Source organism: Struthio camelus, chromosome 1 (assembly GCF_040807025.1).
Source record: "Struthio camelus isolate bStrCam1 chromosome 1, bStrCam1.hap1, whole genome shotgun sequence".
NCBI lineage: Eukaryota > Metazoa > Chordata > Aves > Struthioniformes > Struthionidae > Struthio > Struthio camelus.
This window is the reverse complement of record NC_090942.1, coordinates 110,217,370-110,242,678: the sequence shown is the minus strand read 5'-3', so window position 1 is coordinate 110,242,678 and position 25,309 is coordinate 110,217,370. Positions and strand designations below refer to the sequence as shown.

The window sequence follows — 25,309 nt, the reverse complement described above, 5'->3', positions numbered from 1 at the left end:
AGCAATTTGGAGGAAGCCCTTTCTCCACAGCAAGTTCCAGAATAACCTAAAAGGGCTGAAATTATGGCTCATTACTTTGCAGTATCATAATTTTCTCTCCAAACCTAACACCAGTGCTTCACTCAAATTTCTAACTATGCAACTGTAAGATTTTATGGCATTCCATGGTTTAAATGTTTGGATAGGAAAGAAAAGCAAAAATATACACTATAGGTAGAATTGTTTAAAAGAGCAAGGAGCTCTCTAGGAAGATAAGAAGTTTATGGTGTGTCAAACATGTGGAATGTATTGTACTACAACTTTTGAGAACTCCTCCCCAAACTAAATGATAAAACAAAAACAAAAGTTCATGTCAGCCTTACAGAAGGAACATTTCATTTATATCATCAGGAGGCAAAGACTATTTCACAAACTTATTTTGAGAGCAGTTATGCCAAAATCATGGTATCAAATGCAGTCATAAAAAAACAAAAAACCTGTAGGCATTTGATACCATTGTCCAAAACAACAACCCCCTGCTCCCACCCAGAACATAGCCAATTCATTGATTTTGAACATGTATTTTGAACACTTGCAGCAGCAATGTTAAATAAGAAGCATCAACAGACCTACGTTTTCCACCTTTATCCCTCAATTCATTAATAAATAACCAAGTGAAAGACTTTCATGTTTGGCATGCTTGAACATGGAGATATCATATAAGCCACAGCAGCATGGGAAGGCAACCCGTTGGGAACATCTGAGAAGTGCCTGAGCTGCATGTATTTGAAAAGTTTGTTTTAAAATTACAGTAACATAATATGTTTAATATAAACGAATGCTTAGGGAAAAAATTTCAGCAGTAATTGTTCTCGATGACTGTAGTCAGTAAACTCATTAGAACTGCCTTCACTGTATACTTTATATTCTGTAGGTTTAAGTTCTATATGGCTCAAAGAAAAATTTCCGCTATAGTCAAATTTTTGGCTTATCTCTGAAAGATCTGCTGGTTTAGGGTCTCTGCTTCCTGATTTTAATCATGCTTCAGAAATTACTGTTAGCATTCTAAATACTCTGTGCTGGCAGGAAAAATGTCAGGACGCTTCTCAGAAAATTATTCCAAAGTTTTCATAGACAAAATAACATCTCTGCTATTAACTTATTCAATAGAAAATTGATTTTTATGAATGATAGTAAGGACATAAGTGTCTTTATACAAACATTCGGTATGGAATTTTGACCAGCTGAACTAAGACACAGCAAGTGCTTACATTTATTCCTTAACCAGGGCTGCACAATAATTGTAAGCTTTCATCTTGGGCAAACTCACTGAACTACAAACTCTCCACTGAGATGACAAATCCTTTGACTTTAACTTCAGTAAGAGTATAGTGATGAGGCCAATGGATTTAAGACAACATGCTAGTACCAGATTTTCTGTGGGGTGCGGTGGGGGTGGAGGGAGTGGGCCATAGGTATTTTTGTTTGTTTTTAGAAAAGTAAATGAAATGTCAAACTGAAAACTGCAGAACCTTTTGAACCTTAAAAGACCCCAACTTTTAAAAAGATTTGTACCTGACATGACAGCACTTGAGTAAAGGTAAGACCCAGACAATTTGTACACAAAAGTTGAAATAGTATAAATTGGCCTGCATTTACGACCCTAGCCCATAGCAAGTTCTCCAAATAGAGCAGTAAATGAAATCTTCACCTACATTTAGGAAAAACCTGAAAAGGTGCCAAAGCACAGATCTTACTATAAGAGATCCAAAGGAAATTCTTAGCATGTTTTTTCATAGGGGTTGAGCTTATGGAGAGACTATGATTCCAGTGATATGTGTACAAGTCATGGTGTGTCACAGGAGTCATGTGATTTTAGTTGCAGAATAAGAAATATGATCTAATTTGAAGGGTGAAAGATGGCATCACAAGGACATGACTTAAAACCCCTATGAGTCAAGGCAGATGACTTCATATTGTAGTAAAACAAAAAGTAGCTTTAATTTTTAGATTGATCGGATTGTACAGATTTAGGATGAAAAACAGTAGAAATTCCTCTATTTGAACTTCACTATAATCAGCATCTCTTCTGCCCTCATTTAACCTGCAACAACTCCTGGTTATATGAATACATCCAAAAAAAAAATTAGGTCTAGCTACCAAATATTTAGATCAGGATTAGAGGTCACTGTCAGATGCTGCCATGTGTTTTCAAACAGTATATAATAGAGTTATAAAATGATGGCTTTTACTTCAGATAGCTTATTTGTGATCAGGAAGAACAGTATCACAGCCTTACTACTGCTCTCCAGATAGATCAGTTACATGCTGAATGTAAAAGAAATCAGTTCTGTAAACAAATAACATAACTGCTTTAAAAGTTTCTTAACATTTATTATCTCAGTCAACAGTAATTTGTATTTGTGTAGTCTCAAAATTAAGATTCTTTTTCTTCTTACATAGATGACTCCTCTGCAAACATAGAGCTCATCTTAAAAAAAAAGAAGTTTAAAAAAGAAAAAAGAGCAGTATTTAGTTATTTTTCTATAACTTATAACCAGTAAACCAAAGATCAAAGTGAGTCTCTCAGGAGAAATAACTTTATTCTGTATAAGTTTTGTACACATACAGAAGTTCTACATACAGAGAGATGTTAGAAAACAAAATATGAATTTTCTCTATTTCATTCATTTTGCTACGTTCATCTCTGTTCCTCCCTCTTTAACATGGTTGTGAAACTGTCAGTGTGTTTCTGTTTGACAATCTGGGTGCCTTAAGTTAAGAGAGAACTGATTTACTCATAAATTAGCTCTGGCTTATGCTGGCCAGAAACAGCATCTGCAGTAACTGAAGTCATACAGATGTGAATTATCCAGACTATCCAGGCTCCAATGGAGAGCTACAGAAAATGATCACAATAAAATTCTCTTTGCCAAAATTGAGGGAAAAAATTGTAAAAAAAAATTCAAGTCCTCTTAAAGCCTTTTTTTTTTTTTTAAATCTTAACCAGATTCTGGTTTAGAATGATAGTTCTGTAGCTTAGGTGATTGAGGAGAGCTTCAGCTCTCCTCAGTAAATCAGGTTCCCTATCTAGGATATATTTTTCATTCTGGAAGTTTTACTTCCGTAGAAGAATATCATAGTACTGACTGGAAAAAACAACATATAGCCAGATTGACCTTGCTACATTAGACTTGTTTCCTTGTTACTGTCCTATAATTCTAGTATCTCAATCATCCAAAATTTAATGCATATACATGAGAATTTCACAAATCATGATCTGAATTAGTGTGCTATTTTATTAAGAAAACTTAAAAAAAACCCGCCAACGATAACAAGCCTAGTGACTAGCTATTGGGAGATATAATGACATGAATGTGATAGAAACTCCAGAAACTTCTCTGAAAAAATGTGCATGTTTTTATCTTTAATTACAATTATTTTACATCCTGATTAAATATGAAATATACAGCACACATGTCCTTAATACACATACTCCAGAGACATTGCTGAGACGCTGTTATATAAGCCAGCCTTCACCAGAGATGTATCCATTTAGGTCATGTGTAGACAGAGATTATCTGCGGATTATTTTGAGATAAATTTGTTCAGTAGAATCTCCAAGATATTCAGCTTTATGATTCTGGATTACTCTGCAGCCAAAGTTTTCCTTTATAAGTAGCCTTATACAGGGCTAAGAGTCAAAAATTGTCCTGGTTCCATTCCAACAATTCAAAGTAACAAAATGAAGTTTGTAAACACAATATATATTTGAAGGCTGCTCTGAAGAAAAGTGACTTCTTTGAAAGCAAAGATCTATCATTTGGACAAGACCTCAGGAGAGAGAGGAAAAAAACCAGACACAGGAAAGATTTCTTTCCTGCTATTGTATCAGAGCAGTTTTTGCTAACTATCAAGTTAGGCTGCCTCAGGCCACGATTCTGGCTGCCCGTACAGTGCTATTTTATCCCATATTCCTTTTAACAGCAGCTTCACCTTCCTTTGTCTGGATCTCAGTTTCTCCCCATTTACAGGAGCAGAAGAAGAAAAACAAACAAACAAACAACCTCAAACAAGAATATCTATACATTGGCCTGGGAGTATATAAAATCAATGTAGGAACTTGTAACATTAGAAACCGAAAATCCTGATTAGAATAGGAAGAAAAAAAAAATGGCTAACAGGAGTTGCCAAAGTTAAATGTATTTATCAACCCTGGGAAAGCAGAGCTGGGTAGCAAGCAATCTCTTGGAATTTCTAATTATTTGAAAATTTACTGATATTTCCATTTTAAATAGCTGCCTTGTCCTGAACTGGACAGCTAAAACTAGAAAAGCACAAGCTCCTACAACTTAAGTTAGAAAACCAGATGAAGTCATAAGAAACCATTTTTCCTTTTGCTGTGGCCCAGTAAGTTCCCTTTGTATAGATGAAGTTAAGCATGCGATCAGGTTTTTCAGAATTTGGGAGTAGCTGAATAATTTTATTTTAAGCAATAGTGTGTGTATTCTACACTTCTGTAAAGCTCAGGTTTCAATGCTCTTGTGTTAAGTATTTGAACGTGTGATGGTTGAGCAGATGGAATGTTTTATGGCAGAGCTTTCATTCGGAATCCAAAAGGCATCGTGTTTGCTTGTGGTCAAAGGTGAATTTATTCCCTATGCTAGCTCTGTCCTGAGGCTCTCCCTAAGCAGGTTCTGTCAACTGTGCTATGCTTCTGCCAAATTATGTGATGATTTTGTCATGCGGGTTAATATTCCCCCGTGATTCAGCTTTAATCAAATGCCTAAAAGCAAAGCATTGCTGAACAGCACAGTAACAAAAACGTGTTTTAAAGAGTTATGAATGAAGTATATTTGGGTATTAAAACTTGTGCACACAAATGTAAAATGCTTGTCATAACTCAAAGACATTTTTTTCTTTTTTCTGCAAAACAGTTACTGCAAACAGTTACTCACATGTCTAACCAACTTTAAATCCTTAACATTTCTTGTTGCCAAAAGGTAATGAAAGGATATACTCTTCCTGTTGGAATTTATACTTCGAAGTGAAGGACTGAGTTCAGTAAGGGTGAATTTCAAGGCTGTCAGCTCATACATACTCTCCAGCCATGTTCCACTACCCTAGCAGAATTGTATAGTAACTGGAATAATAACGTATATAATTCCAGGATAAACTGTTAAAAGTGAATGACAGTGGCAAGAGATGGGTCAACGCACAGACATAAACCTCTGCTAGGGATCCAACTCTTGCAGGTTTTGCAGTCTATTGGGATTATAGAGTGATGAAAATGTTACAACTGGCTGTCTCACTGAACACAGGCATATGCGTATGTATTGTGTTGTATCTATACAAGTGCCTGCTGTAGTTGTATAGGAATAGTGTCTTGTATGAACAATCAATAAATAAAAATATTAGTAACGTACTAAAATTCTGAGATTTCGTCTAGATTAGCAAGAAATACGGATGGATAGAGGCAATCCTTTTGAGGGAAATAGCTGATTCTGATGACACGTGTCCACAATATATACTTTTCATGGCTTTTTACTTCAGATGAGCTCGAGTCTGTCCTATGGACTGAATGCCTGTTTGTAGCTAGAATGCATTAGTTGCACTCCTGGAGTGTGCTAAATCTTCTAAATCTAAATCCTGGTTTCATCTGAAAGGAATCGAGTTCAGGCACCCCGAAAGCTCCCCATGGTGTGAACCAAAGCACAGTAAATGAGAAAGAAAAATATGCACTTCAAAAGCATGCTCTTGCTTCAAACTAGCACACTAAGAAGATGCACCCTGACAATGATATGCATCCTGGGATTCATATCTCATCCCCCATACGCATGCACATATAATATATATAAACAAGAAAGTGTTTCTGGCACAAACTGGTGGATATTGTTTAATCTGCTTTCTTTATGAGTTCACTTTCCCTGTATACTGCAACTCAACATAATTCTGTCAGGATTAATTTACCCACTGTTTTTCTAAAATTTCAGTCTAGCTAAATTTCTGGTTCTTTTTATGAGCCTTAGCATCCATTTGTTTCCTCCATAAAAATTTGACCCCAGAAAAAAGATCTGTAATTTGGAAATAATTCATTAGCTTGGAATTCTGAATACTGAATCAAATGCTGCACATATTAATTCAAAAAAAGGCTGAACATTAAACAAGCTAATGTTCTGTATTAGCAGGCGTAGGTTATAAGGGAAACCCTGTACATTTAGCTTGTAAACTTAGCAAATACACCAGTTAATTTGCCTTGACAATAATTTATCCATGGAAATAACAAATATTTTCTATTCCTCATCAACAATGGCAAAATCAACTTTAAATCATATTTCTTTAATGCCATATGAATAATCTCAAAGATGAATGTGTGAAAATAACTAGTTTTCAAATAAGTACCTACTCCCGTATGAAAGATTTTAGTTTGACTGAAAATACAATTTTTAAGAGAAAAATAGAAAAACAATGAGCTAGTATATTTACTTATTCATAATCACAGCAGTGGAGTTAAAGGATAGGCTATAGGGAGATTAAATATTCAGTATTCCAGACTTTAACTTGTATTTAGAAGGTCCTACGCTTAATTCCAGCCAACAGATATTTGGAAATCATTTTATTTTATTTTTAATTCAGGCTTATTGCTCATTTCCCAAAAGGCAGATTAGTATATTCATCTACAGCACTTACTAACTAGTAAGTATTGTGTTAGAAAGTGTGCACTGTTTGAGTTTCACATAGCACAACTCAATGAGGTGCAAAGATGCACTTGTAAACACATCTTCACATTTGGTCACCTTTGCTTATATTTGCTTTATAATTATGCACACTGAGCAAAATTATTGCTCAAACTTTTAACATTTTTCTTAAGACAATAACAGTTTTGAACAATAGATCTTTTGGACAAACAGTGTAATGGCACAGTGTCATAGCAGATGCTCCAGGAAATATTTTATACCTGAATATTGCACAATGTAACCACTTCTTACGAAAAACAACACAGTTTATCCCTAAGGGGTTCAGTTGGCTGGTGGGGAGGAAGGCCATGACCTCTTAGGATGTCTTCATTGTTTAATTATCCATGGAAAATCATTACCTGGCTTTAAACTTCTAGCTCTGCTACTGAAAACAAACTCATCTTTTTGTCTGTATGTATACACTGTGTCCATCACCGCAGTATTCATATACGTGTGCCATTTATATTGAAGTGCAGTAGTTGAATATTAGATAGTTGTGCTGAGAATCCTCTGATGATTACCGACAATTAATTACATGAGGGAGACAGTGATATGGTGAGCATTATCATTGAAAAATTCCAGTCCATAGTACAAATCCACAAGTCTTTTCAGCTAACAGCATTGCCGGAAATGAAGACAGTTGATTTTAAGGTGGAAAATGTTTTCCATGGAGGTTTTAATAAAGAAATAGAATGAAAATGCATTTTTAACGTGTATCAAAGAAGTATAAGAATGACAAAAGCTAGCATTTAAAATGCAAATCAGCTAGTGTTGTGTGACACAGTGTGAGATATATCTCAAAGTCTTAAGGTTGACTAATTGAATTGCCATTGATAAGATGTCACTTAAAGAGACATCTCTGCAGTGAAACATGGGTTTGCTGTAAATGACCTGTCATTACAGCCATGGGTAATGTCCGTGTCCAGACTGAAAAATATTGTAGCTCCCAGCAATATGCGCAGTAGGAGCTAAAACAGCAAGAATGGTAAGAAGTCAGCATACATGAACCACGAGAGAATTATGCCTCAGGTGCTATGTTAATTTACTTGTTGGCATACATTAATTGAAATCAATCAATAAAGCTCGTGGTACAACAGAGGAAATGCAAAAAAAGTAATTGAGTGCCACATTTATTCATTTTAAATTTGGAAAACAGAATAAGATTTTTCATTTGTGTCAATATAGATAATGTAATTAATTTTTTATCTTATATTCTTCCAAAGCTAATTAAAATAACTATGATGTCTATCAACAGCTCCTCTGTAAAGCCCAGACTGCTAATTCTGATTAGCAGTTAACTTGCAAATAATAGGGGTGAGTTCTATCAACTGAAAAATGATAAATTTTTGCTACTACCAGTAGTGCTAATCATTTTAGCATATTGAAGTCAGTTATACATTTTAGTTACTAAAGATTTGCAAAAATAGATTTTTTTTATTTACAGTATAACAACTTTTAAAAAACTCACTTCCAAATGTAAAAAAGGTCGAGATAATCTAAGGGAATCTAAGAAGCTCATAAAAAGCTCCTACTGTTTTTCTGCACTTTTGTCATTAAAATGGCTCAACGTATTCATTCTGTGTGTCCAGTGTTGACTGTCATTGCTTTTAATTTTTATTCTAGATTTTCTAAAGTTGTGGCTTTACCTCTACCAGAAGCCTTTTACATCATCATTATCTTATTTACTGCAATTATTTCTCTGAGCTCCACCAGCTAGTTCTCTGGACCACTGCCTAAAAACAGGGCCACTTCTTCACAGGCATGGAGAAATGCAATTAAAATTACAACTATCATTTCATGATCTAGTTCAAGAGTGCTCATCCTTACTCATTTTCCATTCCTAGAGAGATCAGGGGAAATCAGAGCACTCTTATTTATGACTGCTTTTCACAAGGAATGGTCACTTGCATCATGGCAAACATAGTGCCATCATTACGTCTTTGGTGGCATTAAGTTTTCTCAAACTTCATGCAGAAATGAATGAGATCTGAAAATGTAGCCTCTGTGGTATAAGGAGCGCTTCCTTCTACACTGGTAGCAGTGTTACTGATCTGTTTCTTTCCTTCTGATCGTGCTCAAAGGCATATCCACTCACACTTAGCTTTTTCTATCTCTGTTAAACTCCATGTAATAATACTAAACTCAACCTTCAGACAAAAAACTAGATCTGCAACTGTTGTCCTTTGGCATACATTTATTCAAATCATAGAGCTGTATATCAGCTGTGATTCTGGCAAACTGACTTTGTAGTATTTTCCTATTCTTGGTGGGGGGAAAGGTGGGGGGAGAGGAGATATAAAAAATACTGTACAAAATGACAAACGTGCAGATTATCTGGGAAATCAAATAAGTTTAATAGACACCTCTTGATTCCTAATGTGGCAGAGAGAATTTGTGAAACTCCAAGCAACAATATCAAACTTGCTTAGGCCCTTTTACACGACAATGCTGCATGATAGTATAGAATTATGGATTATACATTTTTCAGTAGGACTTCTCTAGCCAAAGATTAATCCAATTCCCAGAAAGGAGAGAGTCCTAAATGCCAGTTATTATGTAATATGTGAGACTGAATCACAGGTAACTGCTACAACAATTAGACCAGAGTCTGTTTGAAACTTGTTTTATCTCTCTCATGTTCTCTAATTCTTATTCACAATTAACAACTTGAAAGGTTTGAAGTAGTTTGAGCCTCTCAGGTTGAAGCTCAGAAGGAACAATACTGAAATTTTCAGTCATAAAATAGTTAAAATGGAAATGTACCTACAGAATATAAAAATTGAAGTTTATACTCCGACCCCAAATTTTAACAATGCATTTATTTTTTTAAACACTGGTAAAAGAAAAAGTTCTATGGCAGGCAAAAGACTTATCATAGTCTACAGCAGACTGCTTAAAGTTTCTACCATTTATTTGCAGTTACATACTAAGATTGAGAGCCAGCTATTAAATATGCCTATTAAAGTTAAAAATCACCTTCAAGCATTTTGCACTACTCATTTAAGATACTAACAAGGAATGATAACAGCTAAAGACATTCCAGCTCTCCTTTCTTGCAGTGATAAAGGCTAAGTACTTCACATTTTATTCAGTCCCACATACTTGGCCAACTTTTGAAGACTGTATATCTTGATTGGAATAGAAGGGTTGAATAGCTGCATTTCCCAGGAGACAGCAAGGGCCAATTTATGGATTTGATTTATGGATCCATGGCAGTAAATCGAGGGAAAGTTCTAGCTTTTTCAGGAACTGCTATGGATAGAGATTAGGCCCTCCTTTTTCTTCTCTTTCCAAAACTGTGCAGCTCAACTTCTTATGCAAAATGCACTACATGGAACCTGTAGATGACTGCAATGAACAACTTGTTCCATGAAGCTTTGCTTGATACAGAGATTCAGGTCCTAAATCCCTTCTCCAGTTCTACTGCAATAATTCCAATCCCAATTTGTTCCTTCTTCCTGCCATGGTGGAGAACTGTGCCCATCATCAGGTCCATGCCACATCTCCAAATCTTCCCCCAACACATGCCAAAGTCACTTGAAGGGACAGGCTAGACAAGGAGCAAATCAGTCAGCCTGGATGGATTTGAAGCAGCTTGGTACTCATTAGCCAGCAACTAAGTACATAACAATTAGTCATTCCACAAGACAATAGATAACTCTTGTATTTATGTGGATATTAATTTGGGTCTCTCTTTTCCTCTGCTACTTTTCACGAAATTTGTAGGAGGTTAGATATCTTTATGATCTCTCTATTAAATTTAACTGAAATTGGATAGTAGGTTCCAAGATTAGTTGTAAAGACAGGAAAACTATCCTTGCAATTTACTCTGGCTTTGTTTCTTTACCTGTTCAATGCATGTGAGAAGAGGACGATATTGAATTGCCCAAATTAAAAGACAGTAAACTCCGTGTACCTTGGATTACACCATTGTGAAACCTAGTATAAGTAACAGTGTGATTGAGAGGCATAGGTCATGTATTCCCCTCCTTTCCAACAAGTTTTTTTTTTTTTAAATCAACCATGGTTTATTGAATATGTGGAAGCAAGCAAAATGTACCCTGCCCTGAGCTATTAAGTGTCTTAAGATAAACAACCAACAAAAGAACAAACAGATCTCTTACCAAAATGATACTGAGTGGACAATGGACTAATGGATAACAGTATTAAAGACTTACTACAGCAGCACTTCTTCAAGCAAACCTTGCTAAAAAACATAAGCAGCTTTGTAGAGAGATGGAAAAAGCCAAAATGGATCCAGTGGTTTTTTAGCTGCATTTTGTGTTTGTCTTTTAATAGAAAATTATGTATTGAATTCTCACTTGGGAAGAAAATATGAAATCTATAAGCAAATATGCTGCTTCTATAGGACATACAATACTTGAACATACTTAATATTTGAAGTTTACATTCAAAGAATTATTTTTAAAACATTCTATAAATGGGTTCACGATTTATTTAAAAGTTCATGAGCTGTAGTGTATGAACTCTTCAGCATTTTTTGTTTACCAGCTTGTGACTACAAAGATATTTAGGAAACAGTAACCTCAATCTTTGATTTGAATCAAAACTTACAATTTTTAACTCTTTAAGGTAAGTTAATTTATCTTCCATGTAAAATTACAAACAAAAAGTAGATTTCAAACACAATGTAAAATAACTGCCTATCAATCTTCCCGACCAGACCTTCCACATTCATACTATCTTAGCCTGCATATCCAATTATCCTCCAACATTTGCTGCTCAACCATGCTGAGATTATTCACCGGCCCTCCAGTTAGACTGTAATAAAAGGTCTATAAGCGCATTTACACTCAGAGAAATAAGCTATAAATGCTAGCATTGCAATCATCTCTTTTGGAGTTACATGCACAATGATGAACAGTGCACTGACAAATCAGACTATTTCCAGCTACCTTATCAGTTCATTTGCATGATATTTGGACTTACTAATTCTCAAGAAGTCTTAAGTGCAACATACATTCAAGATGATACAATCCTTGACCAAAAGACCTTACAAGTAAAAGTAGAAGGTGTTTTCTTTTATGCACAGAGACCTAAAGCGTGGCTTCAACATGGATTTGTGATTAACTTCTGTAAAGGCAATCTCAGCTCCCCCCCACTGGGTTTTTTTCTTTGAAGAAATTTTAAAAAAAGTAATCATACGCTGAAACAGCATTACCCTCTTAAGATTGTGTTCTGCACAAAATTTGGCAGACTCTTTCTACTTCTCAGCAAAAAATTAACAGCAGATTAAAGGATAAAATGATTTCTGATATTCCAGTCTTCATAGTCTTTGCTCATTGTTGTACATCCAAAAAAAAAAATGCAACCCTTTGCCACAGGACATTTATATATGTTGCCAGAAATGTCAGAATGACAGTTCTCAGCCCAAAGCTGCTGCTGCTCAAACTGCAGGAGTCATTTCATTAGCTGGCAACTACAATTGGATATTTTTCCTCTTTGTGAAGAAGCTTCTTGTGGGAGGTGCAACTCACACTCGCATTCTCCATAAACCAAGTACTATTTTAAAGAAAAATATACTTAAGAAAACATTTACAAAGCACTGTGTGATATCCTTCTTATTTATTATCCTTACTTTCTTGCTGCATACATGATTTAACATTTTACAATTCAGGAGCTCACAATAGACTTTAAAGACATGGGACAAATTTAGGAAAATTCAGCTTTTCATTCCCATTTGTACTACTGCTGTGATTTAGAGAATCTAGATATTGGGTGTCCCTTGATAATCTATTCCATTGACAAAATGAGGTTCTTCAGTTATAGGTTAAAGTCATTCCGATGCTGTTCATTTCCTGTGTTACTGCTCTATAAGATAATATAAAACTGTAACCTGATATGCAACTAGCTGAGAAGGACGCTAATATCTTCCAAAATCATAAGCCATTAGTAAAATACATTGTATTAGTGAACTGAATTCACATACATGGACTCTTCTGAGCAGTTAGTGCTGTGATAACCTGTGGTCTCCTAAATGTCTTAATGAAATGGACTGACACTAGTGATGAAAATGGAAGGAGGAGATTTCAGTGGAAGGAGATTTCAGTGTGGCAAACCTGAGTTTTCTGGCCATCGCTGAACCAGGCAGGTAGCAGGTCTTCAGATTTACCTTTTGCAGTTGCTATTATGTAAACAATTTTCATGGAAACCAGTGAAAATTGCTAGCTGGTAATAATGTAGCCATATACCTAGATTGTTTTTTTATATACCCGCCACATTTTATACATGAACCCATGACAAATACATGTCTGTTCTCACAGCAGACCTCTTCTGTTCTTCAGCGATGATCTATTACTAAGCAAACAGATGCTATGTTTGTGAACAGAAATTTACATTAATGGTGACTTGTATATGTTTGATACTGCATTTCCTGGGTTATTTTGAATTCGATATTTTTGAATTGCCCCGCATTTTCTCCTTACTAGTAATCACTAGCTGTCCTTTTTATTTTATTTTATTTTTTAAGCTGGAACACAACACACTGAAGAGGATTTATACAGATTTGTATGGGTGTTCACTTCTGAATTACAGTCATTTTACCTTAGAAGCTCAGTACAAAGCAATTAAAATAAAAAATGCTACTGTAACTCATTTGAAGCTGTTCTACCCCTGATTTTGAGAAGGACGCCACATCTCTGCTACAGACATAGAATTACCTGAGTCACAGCCAGAGTATTGCCTAGCAGAGAGGATTCTCAAAAGCAAAGCAGGGCAGAACAAGCACTTCAGCCCTGCACTCTAATAGTGCTCTAGCCTTTAGGCAATCAAGATAGAGTAGCATTTAAGTTGTTTTAAATGCTTGTAAAGGCAGTCCTTTTCTATTCAGTTTTGTGAGCCATCTTAGGAAATTATGGAGAAGAAAAAACATATGTTTTCAAGCTTATATACTTCCATTAGTTTTCTCCAAAATTATTGACAAAAACAGTATCTGTTCCACTAGAGGGAGGAGCAGGCTCAGTAACTGAATTTCCAACTAATATTCCAGTACCACCTACAATAATAGCCTTATTTCTATGTGAAGTAGAACTTCTGTTGTCACAAAGAGCTGAAAGGGCAAAACTAGAACTTGAAGGTACATTCATGCCGAGAAGTAAATGTTATAACATTAAAAAAAAAACAACTTTTTTCATATGTCAGAGGTTTAAAAGACAAATAATCCTACCTAAGGGCCTTTTGACTTCTGCATACATTATTAGAAAAGAAGTGGGGTACATTTTTTAATTACAAATCGTGCCTTTCATACACTACTTAAATTTCTAGATCATGCTGTCCTTTGATACTTGGATAAAACTACCTGGAACAGAGCAGCAGTCTGTAGCTTACTTCACCTCTGGTCAAGGGCTTTACACAGATTCTTCATCTATTCTGCTGTCCCTCTTACTGTCCTTTTTTCTATCCCTCTCCTACTGTTAAGGTTTGGTAACAAGATACTATCTTCCTCTGAAAACAAAAAGAAAGAGAAGTCTGAAAGGCCTGTTGATATTTTCAAAGATGTCTGAAACTTCCATTTTGAAAAACTGCTCACAGTTACTCCATTTCAATAAACAACGTATCACTTTTTTCCAAGTTTTGAAATGGCTTAATTTATTAAGTACACTAATGCCCTGCTCTGCATTTGATAACACAAAATACAGTTTTTAGTAAAACAAATGTATTTAGGAACTTGTAGATTATGAATACCTTATAATATAACAAAGATACTAACACTTCCAATGTCCAATTCCAGATATTTTTCCTCAAAACATATTTGAGATGGAAGAGAACTAGATATTGCAAAGGTTCCATTTTCTCCAAGAAATCTCATGAACTATGAAGCCCTTTATCAGTTTCTGTATATGCACTTGCATATAATTATATGGCAAATTACTGTACTGAAAAGATTCAAATCATTCACTGATATAACTATTTTTAGCAACTTTGGCTAGGACAAGTCCCATGCACAGTTAGTGCAGCATAGAGGAAACAGGCTCCTTATAACTGCTGTATCTTATGCAGACAAGCAAGGGTACAAGTGGATATGGCTTTAGTCCAAGTTGTCCAGTCTCACCTGCCAGAGAAGAGCTGTACCAGAAAATGAGGATGTTTATGGAGAGCTGGAATCCAGCATACATTCCTGTTTTCCTCACGCTCTGAAACAGTGGCTAGGCTGATATGGAAACCAATGTACAATCTCCCCTTTAGGGAACTATGTGGCAGCATCCACCCAAATTACTTTTATACCATGCTTTTATACCATAGTAGCACATTATTACCTTCTAGCTGGGTATGACTAACAGCTATCATATGTTTGAATCTTCTCTGTGATTACTGAGATACAGTATTAAAACAATACTGTGTGTTATTTAATCCATATAGACAAGACCACAGCACAGAGGAGTACTGTATTTAGAGTGGAAGATGAGTTAAGCATTGGTTCCTAATTCCTTAGACAGTCAGTTTCATAGTGCTTTAGCATAAGACCTCATCCCTTCCCGTCTGCTGAAAGTTTTGTCTCTTAGGGAAGTTGAACTCTGCATGTTCCATCAGGCCCGAAAGACAGAGTTATTTTATACAGAGCTTGAAAATTTTTTAGCTATCCTGAGCCAAAGATATTAAGCTCCTTGGATATTAAGACAGAAACCTTGAACTTGATGGGATGCAGACAGTAGGGCTGATAAGCTTTTGGTAGTCCCAGGAGGAGATGTTCATGTGCTGTATGATTTTATACTGGCCAGCGCTGCCTAAATAAACTAGGCCTTCCTACTTCTCATTACTGTAGTTCAGCCAAGAATCAATGAAACTGAGTAACTGAGGTCAGCTAAAATTTTCCTGCCTTCCCAGAAGTGACAGTGCGTGCATGTAGCTGCTACTTTGTGAATGGTTGCACCATTCTCCCCAATGTGTTATATTAGAGTAAGATAAATCAGAAAAGGTTTTAGAGTTGTCTGTGATCATCTTAGCAGACTAGGGCAATAATTTCTTTTACCAAACTGCAAGGAATGTTTGGTGGTCGGTTTTATTGTAGGTTAATCCTGACATCAAGATAGGAAGCCATGTGTGGTTTGTGAGTAGAGATGAGCTGTAGAGTCATATAAAGGTCAGTGAGAAGAGTAAGAAGCCTGGATTATTTCACTGTTCCTAAAGTTCACTGACTCCCTTTCTGAATCTTTTGATCTGTGATGGTAAGCAAACGAGCTGTAGGGCTTAGATTTCACTTCTATTGTCAAAAATAAATAAACAAATAAACAAATAATTCTGAATTATGCTCCCTCATCTGTTTGTTTGTTTGTTTGTTTTTGATGGATGAAAAATTAACTCCATTTTCTCTTTAAATCTGTGTTGATTAGCCCAGAACTCACCGTCTCAGTCAGAGTTGGGGAATTTATGCATTTTGTTTTACAGTATTTAGCATGCCTTGATACAGGAAGATCAAAAATCAGTTTTGTTTGGTTTAATCTTTCAGAGTGCTACCTTGTTGCTACCAGCTACATGAAGTGAAATAATTTCATTGTTATGAAATAAAAGGGAATAGGTACAAAAGAATTATCATCTTTGTACGTAAAGCTATTTATCAAGTGAGACAAATATATACCCATTATGCCTTGTCCTAAAATAACCCAAGAAAGGCTGTACAGATTTTTCATCAGAGAATGATTTAGGAACTGCTTAGAACCTACAGCCAAATTAAGCATTTTTCACATACAAATATGTATCTATGACCATAGGTAATAAACAAGAAATTCACTGTAATGACATTGGAAACCTACTCTGGCAGATTTAGGATAACCATCCCTGAGAAAGAGGTTACAGTACTTAATTTAACAACATTTTAAGTACAACCTTTAGACAACTATTGTCGTGAACCGTGTATTAACAGGATGACTGGATATTAAAATAGCAGCACGTTGGACCTCTCACATGTCACACTAAGCAATGGTAGTAGAGGGAGGAGTTACAGCCCAGAGAGAAGTATCATTCAAACCACGTACTTCAGCCTGCTGCTGCTGAAGATTTTGGGAGAACTGCTATTCACTGGAAAGAGTTCACTATCAGGATGGTTCCTTATATTTTCGACATTACGTGAGAATGTAAGCATGAAACTACATGCTGGCAATTTAAAAGCAAATACAATCAAAGAATATTGTAATTAAACAAAATATTGATAGACTTCCTCCTGCCAAAGTTAAGTGAGACTGAATGTAGATGATGTTTAAGTATGGCAAAACACGAAAATGTTCATCCTTCTCTTTTATGCTTAGCATACTTTACCAATTAGCATACCAATTATGCTTAGCATACTTTAGCATTTGTTACCAGGACTTTTAAGAGAAATAAGTACCACTATCTCAAAACATGTCCCATAGCTATACTTTGTGTATACCTTATGTGTACATTTCAGAATTGAAAAGTCTGTATTTTCTTATAAGCTAAGATGTTAAGGGCAGGGCTTTGTTCATTTGATCAAAATATATTTGCTGAGCATTTTCAGCAGAGATAATACTTCACAGTACTGAAGTATCATTTCTACTTATAGTGCTAGGTTATGAAAATCCTGTTTTAGGTAACGCATTGAAGATGACTTGAATGATCTAACACTCCCTTCCAACATACATTCTTTCTGCAGTAGAGGAGAGGAATGCTTCTTGTTCTTTTCTTCTCATCTAGTTGTTAAGAATTATTTAAATAAAGATTTTTCTTATGTTGATGCTCTCCTTACTGTGACTGCTTTCTGTAATGAGATTTGCTAGTGCACAACAGTCAATAAGCTTTAGATTACTCCAAAATATTTTTTAGTGAACAAAGATAAAGTTATCATGCAGCTTCCAATCTCCGTGTAAGATGAAATGCATCTGAGCCCTGTAATTCTTTCTGCCATTCTTTCCATTCTCTCATTCCTCTCCCGTTACTTTCAGAGGAATTGTTCCTATCTATTCATAACATAGCCTAGATAATTCCAAAGTATGCCTTGCTTCCTTGCGTGTTCAGCACACCCAGTCTAACAGAAACAGTTGGAAACAGTTATTTCAGTGTTTCATTTCAATGCTAAGGGAGGTCAAACTTGATTTCAGTACTGTGTTACAAGAAGTAGAAATGTGTTTTAATTTTCTATATACCTTGTGCACACAATTTTTTTCAGTAGCTTCCCCCCCCCCCCCCCCAATTTTAAAAGCATTCAAAAGGGCTATAAGGCAGAAGTACATAACTGCACCAAGGGCTTGTCTGGGAACTGAATTTGGTTTTATTTTATTCAAAAATTTTGCTTAAAATTGTTTGCAGTTCTACAGATAATTTAATTTTCCTATGCAAAAACGATTTTATTTCAGCTGTCAGCTATGAAAACTCAAATGTGGGCTCAAAGAGTCAAGTCATATCCTTATAATCCATTTATCATTAATAAAATTCTTGACACAACTGGGGTGCATTTGAGGCATAAACTTGCAGAAGAATTTTTCCAAGTCACAGCTACCAGTGACAATAAATGAGAGTGAAAGGACAGAGTTTGATTTTCAGATTAAGTTGGGCTTGTGGGATTGGCAGTTTGAAACGGTTTATTTAGTGAATTGACAATTTTATAAGGAATCAGAATGGTTATACAACTCTATTGTCCAGCTGCTCCAGTAAAATCCTACTTTATAAGTATTTGTGTTCTTGGAGTAAAAGCAAGTTACAAAACGCAACTGCCACTCTTATTTGGATTTCCATATTTGTAAAAGGCAGCATCATGCCGTGGATCTCATCCTGTAGTTTGGTGATCTGTTTCTGGATGTATATAGTGTTGGAGGATTACCATTTTCAGTTTTTGGTGTTTTTTAACACTAAGTTATGGATATGAATTTCTCTTAGAGACTGTAATGAAGTTCCTAAAGTCCTATTTTTCCTATGAAATACCATAGGATCATAAAAAAACAATTGTGGCAACTTTGTACATGTATGCTTGCAGACAGTGTATCTTGTATTAAATTTTTCTGTTATTTTTCTATGTTTCCTCTCTTGCTTCTTAGAAAGAGGAGAACTAGAACAACAAAAAAAGAATATTTAATTGACTACCAAATCTGAGGTCACAAGCTACACAAAAAATACTAGAAATATCTGAAAGTGTGCTATATTAGATCACACACTCAAATATGGTTCTTTTTGAATATGTATTCATCACTGTAGTGACCTTGATACTGTGAAGAGCCACTTTGAAACTGTTGTTGGCAACTGAATTCTAGTTTACCAGATCAGTCCAATTCTTTCTTATGCTATTTTTAGGGATGGAGGAGACTTCTTATTATGGGAAGTAACAGAAAAATACATCAAATTCACTCATGTCCCCCATGCAACTGTTTATTCTCCTAGTCAGGGCACTGAGAGTGAAATCCAGAGCGTACAAGGGAAATCTGTTCACCTAAATTGAAGAAAGTGACACAGAAAATCCACATACTAATTGCCACTTTTGTGCTTCTCTGTTCAGCCTGAACATTTCTCCTAGAAGATGGAGATGATGCAGAAGTTCCTCAGCTAGGAAACAGAGAAACTCCGCTGCAGTATGGAAAAAAGAGAAAAGGGCTTTTGAACTCAGTGCTGTTCCTTGGACAGAACAAAATCCTGGGCTCTGAGCAAGGTTAAGATCCAGGCAGCAAGGACTACAATACAAAACATGGCTGGTACAGATACTTTACTTAAAAATACTGAGGGAAAAAAAGAGAAGTAATTGGATTTTGCTCAGGAATTGTTTCGTAAGCAAGTACAAGACCTCAACTTTAGCTACACTTTTCCCAAAGGTTAAGGTCTCATGGCTTGTTTTCCCAGTAGAGATGCCTAATCAGCTCTATCTTAAGCTGCCCTGTGTAATGTTCAAGGTTTGAAGTCAAGAAGCAAGCAAACGGCACCTTCTCCCCCTACTGTGCCAGGTTGCAAAGAGAACAGACACCACTCGAGGCCAAAAGAACACACAAGAAAAGTCAGCAGCTGGAGCGCTCAGGAGCAGGTAAGAAGTCCCAGGCTCTGGATACTGCTCCCAAGCCTGATTTTGAATACTATATTACAGAGTGTTTGCTAAAGCCAGAAGTAATGTGGAGACATTAGACTAGAATTAGCAATATCTCCTCCATGTTGGGGGACAACTAGTAAAGTACTAAGTCATACAGCTGTTTCCTTCTGATTCATGCTGCACTCATTTTGTTGATTTAAGGATCAGCTTACATGGATTCTGAGGAGCAAAAAGTGAGTTAAGTAGGGAAAAAAGATAAATACTTTCAATGTGTTCCCTACTGACAGAGGAGAAAGCAAAAGGGCATCTGGGGAAATAAATTTGCCAGAGGAAAATGTGAGAAATTCTCATGAATTGGCAAACCTGGAGCAGAAGCCTGAGAATGGTTAAGGAAAGGCAGACAACACGGGACTAGAAACTAAAAAAAATATATATATATATATATACCCTTACAGAAGTTATACTGAGATGACCAGGAAAGGCAGGAAGAAGGTACACACTTGGAGCTAAAGATGGACAGGACAGATAAATGATTGGAGAAGGCTGGAGGACAGAGAGTTAATTGAGACAAAGGATTGATGTATTTGGCAGACAATAAATTGATGGTGCAGAGAGAGAACTGATGGGACTCATGATTAGAAGATGGATAGGGAATGAAAGATTTATGGACTGAGCAGTTTAGACAGGTAAAGTATTACAGGTGAAACACAAGATATCTGGTAAGTCTCGTGCAAACTGAAGGAAATATTTTATTATGTCCTTCTGTGTGCTGAATAAGAAGGACATGAGTTGCTGCATGTTTAACTTACATGCTGAAGGTATGTAAGCTTGCTTTACAATTCTTTAAAGGCTTATTCAGTTTCCTTCTCCCTTCTACTTATTTTTTTTTTTTCTTTTTAATAAAGGATATCATGTTATAATTGCAGAAGAGATCACATAATTAGGGATGTTTCTCTTCATATACCTATTGCATGATATATCATCCTGATGACCCTGGGATAAAATTGAAATTGCCTAAGTTATGCTTGAGGAGGTCCTTTTCTTTTCTCTACGATACAAGCAAATCTATGTGCAAATCCATTCAAATTGGTTGAGCTATAAAGTTAGGAAACAAGGAAAGAGATGCAAAAATTACTAAACCACAATCTGCTCCTGAACCTAGAACCAAGTGCTAAACCTGTAATTCTACAGGGCTTGACATAGACTTGTAAAAATAAAAGAGTGTACAAAGAATGCTACCCGCAAACTTCAGTTTTGATCTGCAATGATTCTTGTATTGTCCTCAACAGAAGAGGCCAACATATTTAAAGTTCTCAACCTTCTATCTGAACAAAGGTGAAGTTAGGAAAGCAATGAGGTTATATGGAAATATATGAGTAACAAGGAGACATGCTATGTGTGTTAAGAAACTGGAATATTTTATATTTCTTTTTTGTGTTTTAAGCCATGGAAGAGGCTTTCTGAAGAAAATACACAATCAGAGAAAATAAAATTTACATCTACATTATTTAATTCTTCACCTCTTCCCTCTAAAGACAGGTTTATTGCCTCTACAGATGAACAGATATACTCATCTGCATCTGTACAGCCACCCTATTAGTTGTAACTTCTATCCCTTGCTACCTGGGAGTGCAGGTCTGGCTCTAAGCAACATAAGGTTGCTAGCTGTCTGTTAGGACAGAGATCACACTTAGAAAGGCAAGTGAAAAATGTGGACAAACACAAATCACAGCTCCCCAAGCAGATTCAGTTCTTCATCAAGGGGTTTCTTTGCTTGACAGCTGACTCCAGCCCTGCAAGATGAGAGACCAGAACTCCTTTCATGTAAGAGTTCAAGAGAAGCTAAATTCCTTAGCTTGTAATTTTTTTTCACTTACCTGTTGAACTAATTAACTCTCCTAATTTTATACATAGCCTTATGCTCCAACAAACAAGTCACAAAACCCAAATGTAAAAAAAATTTATTTACTCACTGTTCTACTTAATACGTTACCACATGTAGAAAATCTGTTGTAGCTGCCCACCTACACACACTAAAGTTTCCTGCAGTTTCCTCTACAAATCTGAATGTCCTCTGGCTAACATAGCTGCCTCTATTGCTTAGGCTAAGGTTCAGATAGGCTGAGGCCTGCAACAGACCTTGAGAAGAGTCGTAGTTTCTTTAAAAAATCCACACAAACATTATATATGTTAGCACTTAGTGTGGTCTAAATCCACTTAAAGCAAAAAACAACATAAAGAAAAGTCCCCAAAATAAAAACTGAAGATAAAATGCAGTAATAAAGGAAATAAATAATATTAGCAAAGAAAAGCTGCAGAACTCACATAGGGTTGCCTTTTGCTAAGAAATACATTTCGTTCCTTTTAAAGACACATTGGGAGACCATGTCTAATAAACTATTTGCCTTAGGGAAGATGCTTGCAGACACCTCACTGCAGAATCGGTCCAGCCCTTCTCGGGCTCCAAGATCCAATATCCAAATGTTGAAGATTCAATATGAACAAGAAAAGCAAAAGGTAAAGTTGAGATTTCCTCTCAGACTAAAAAGTCAAACAACTACCAAGCTGTTTCATGTTACCACAGTGCTGTCCTTTGTTTTTTTTTTTTTTTTTTAATGAGAATTCTTATGGAAATTAGTGCAGTTTCTGTTCAAGTGTCAGTCTTGGTATCCAGAAGTGTATATAAGTATTTGTTATTGTCTGAGCTTGGGACACAGCCGCCATACAATTTTGCAGAAGTTGGGCTGCATTTGCTGGAAGACTTTTAGTGGAAAGCAATGGACTACTCGGTCTGAAAAACACTAGAATCGTTTCATTAGCTTTCTGCCTTCTTTCCTTGTCCTTAATCACAAAATACGTGCCTCTTTCCACACTAACGTGTACCTGTATATGCCAGCATGATGTCACTGTAATTTATATCAATGTGTAATGTAAATAGAAAACATGTGTAGACAAATGTAAAATATTTATAGAAAAGAACAGAAAAAGAATCAGACCTGAGGTTAGGACATAAGCCTGATTACTTCATAATATATCAGGAAATTCTTAATCTGTTTTGTCTACAAACTGAGTCCAAGAAGGGCTTGTTTTTCAGTACAAGCTTCAGTTTAGTGAGAAACCTTCTCAAACGCCACATCTTGCCTTGCCTATCAGTTAAGCCTAAACAAATCTATGACATGATGGTCAAGAACTAGAGAAATGCCCCTTCTAGCCACTAGTCTGAGAAACACAGGTTTGTCACAACACATTTTTTCCTTAAAGATGCTCCCCAAACATGTGCAAAGTTCTTCAGTGTATTCACAATAATCAGCAATTTTAAAGTTTTCCTTTTTATAACTAAAAAGTGAAGAATGAGAAAAATGAAATAAAGATGAAAGTTAACTTAAGTCCATTTTCTAGTCATAAACCATTAACCTTAACAGATCCCAGTGAACAGGAAGAAAAAATAACATACAGTACTGTATAAAATATATAGCTAATTATGTTAAAAATCGACTTAATATACATCCTAATTCTAGCACATATTCTTATTTTGCATTTCTTCATTCAGTGTTTTGTTCCCTCATAGTTTTCACACTCAGGTGTTGCAACACTGTTACCAACAACAGCACAGAAAGAGGCATTTTTTATTAACCCTTCCACATGGATAAAAACAGGCAGAACCAGTAAAGCAGTGCAGAAAAATCTTATGCTCACGCAACTGGGCAATACTGGGTCCAGCACTGACCCCAGTAGGATCACTGTAATACTCTGGACTTCCTCAGGAGGCTCAGGCCTCAGTGGACACAGGTGACTCAAACCACTTTGGCTGTGCTTTGATACAGCTGTCGGAGGCGACGAAGCGCTAAAGCCACCCAAGCCAGCCGCCGCCTTGGGGCTGCAGGGGGGCGAGCGCCTTCTGCTTTCCCCCTTTGCGCCAAGACTCAGCGCCCAGCCCCGGGGGCCGCTGCTTTCCAGTCCCCAGCACCCACTGCCGGCAGGCTCAGGCGGGTTTCCCAAAGAGAGCCGCCGCCTGCGCAGCGCCGAGCACCCTCCCCCGGCGCCCCGGGGACGCTGCCCCGCGGGGCGGCGGCGCTGAGGGCTTGCGGCACTGCAGCTGCTGCTGCAGCGGGGCCGGAGGGCGGCCGGCCGGCCGGCCTGCTTCCCTCCTCCTGCCGCCTCGGGGGGGGCCTCCATTGTGTGGGGCGGCGGCTGCGCGCCCCATTGCGCGCCTCGCCCCCCACGGACAGGGGCCGCCACCCCCGCTACGCGCCGCCAAGCGGGTTATCGCAGCCACGCTCCCGCGCTACCCCTTTCCGTTTGTTTAAATACAAATAATTTTTTCTTTTCTTCTTTTTTCCGCTCCGCATTGATTTTCGGTCCCCGCCCGCTGGCTAAGCGGGGAATTGGGCGCAGGGAGCGCAGCGGGCGCGCTTCCCGCGGCGGAGCCGCCCCCGGAGCCGGCGTCCCGCGGGGAAGGGAGCAGCCACCGCCAAGAGCGCGGAAGCGCGGAGCGGACAAAGCGCGCTTCCCCCGCCCCGGCCCCAGGCAAACTCCGCGGCGGGCGGTGCGCGGAGCTCAGCCCCGCTCCCTGCGCGGCGCGCAGCCAGGGCGCGCGGCTGCGCCGCTGCCCAACTTCTTTGTGAGTAGCAAACGGACCACGGCGCCCCGCGGAAACCCCGCAACTTCACCGGCAGCACCGCGCCCCGCGCAGAAACTTGCGGGAGCGCAGGTCCTGCGGGGCGGCGCCGCCGCCGTCCCCCCGCCGGGCCGCCCGCGCCCCGCCGCGGCCCCAGCCCGCGGCCCGCTCCCGGGCCAGCCCTTCGCGCCGGGCGCTGCTCCGGCACTTGGGGACTTACCCGGAGGCAGCAGGGCGCTCAGAAAACTGGCACTTCCATGAAGCAGGCAGCCCTCTGCAACTTTCCTTGCATAGGGAGAGAACGTGTGTATATATATATATATATATATATGCTTTTATATATATATAGTTATAGGTGGAGAGACAGCTTAAGAAGACAAGCGCCTTAGGAGACTTTTAAACACGAATGGGAAGGATCTCGGATTTCTTCCCAGTCTCAGGACCCTGGCAAACCAAATCCTTCTTCAGAGGAGAATTCTCTCAGCCCCGTTATCTGTATTACTATTAATGCGCCGCGCAGAAGGCATCGCATACAAATAGAGGCGAGTGCGAGCGGCTATTGGCGGCTGCCGGGGGCCACCGGGTCCTACTGCTCCGGCGCCGGGAAACTACAAAGCAGCGAGAAGCGGGCGGCTGCGGAGAGGGGCTGGTTTGGGGCAATGGGAGAGCGAGGAAGGGAGAGCGGGAGGGAGGGAGGGAGGGAAGGAGAGGGAGAGAGGGAGGGCTGGAGGGACTGAGTCCTGTTTAATTGATTCGTTACCTCCGGTATTGTAATACATGTTGCAATGTTTAACCGAGAGAAAGCTGCATTATAAACGGATGTCATGCAATCTCTCCTTACATAGCTGCTCTTTCAGTGCTATTGTGCAGTCTGCTGTGAGAAATGGATCTGATTCTTTTAAACGGGGTTTTATCTGTCTACAGCTTTTTCCTTCACTGTTGAAACTATCTATTGTGTTCCCTAATAATTATGTATTTACTTCAGCAATCAATTAT

General features: G+C 37.9%; 1 protein-coding gene across 1 annotated transcript in view; it reads right to left on the bottom strand.

Moving 5' to 3' along the window:
• The window catches only part of ROBO1 (roundabout guidance receptor 1), a 733,077-nt gene extending 708,253 nt beyond the window's left edge, over nt 1-24,824 (bottom strand). Inside the window, exon 1 of the mRNA XM_068910680.1 lies at nt 24,534-24,824. The gene's annotated coding sequence lies outside the window, so the exon portion shown is untranslated. The remainder of the gene's footprint in view (nt 1-24,533) is intronic.
• Nucleotides 24,825-25,309: the final 485 nt, after the last annotated feature.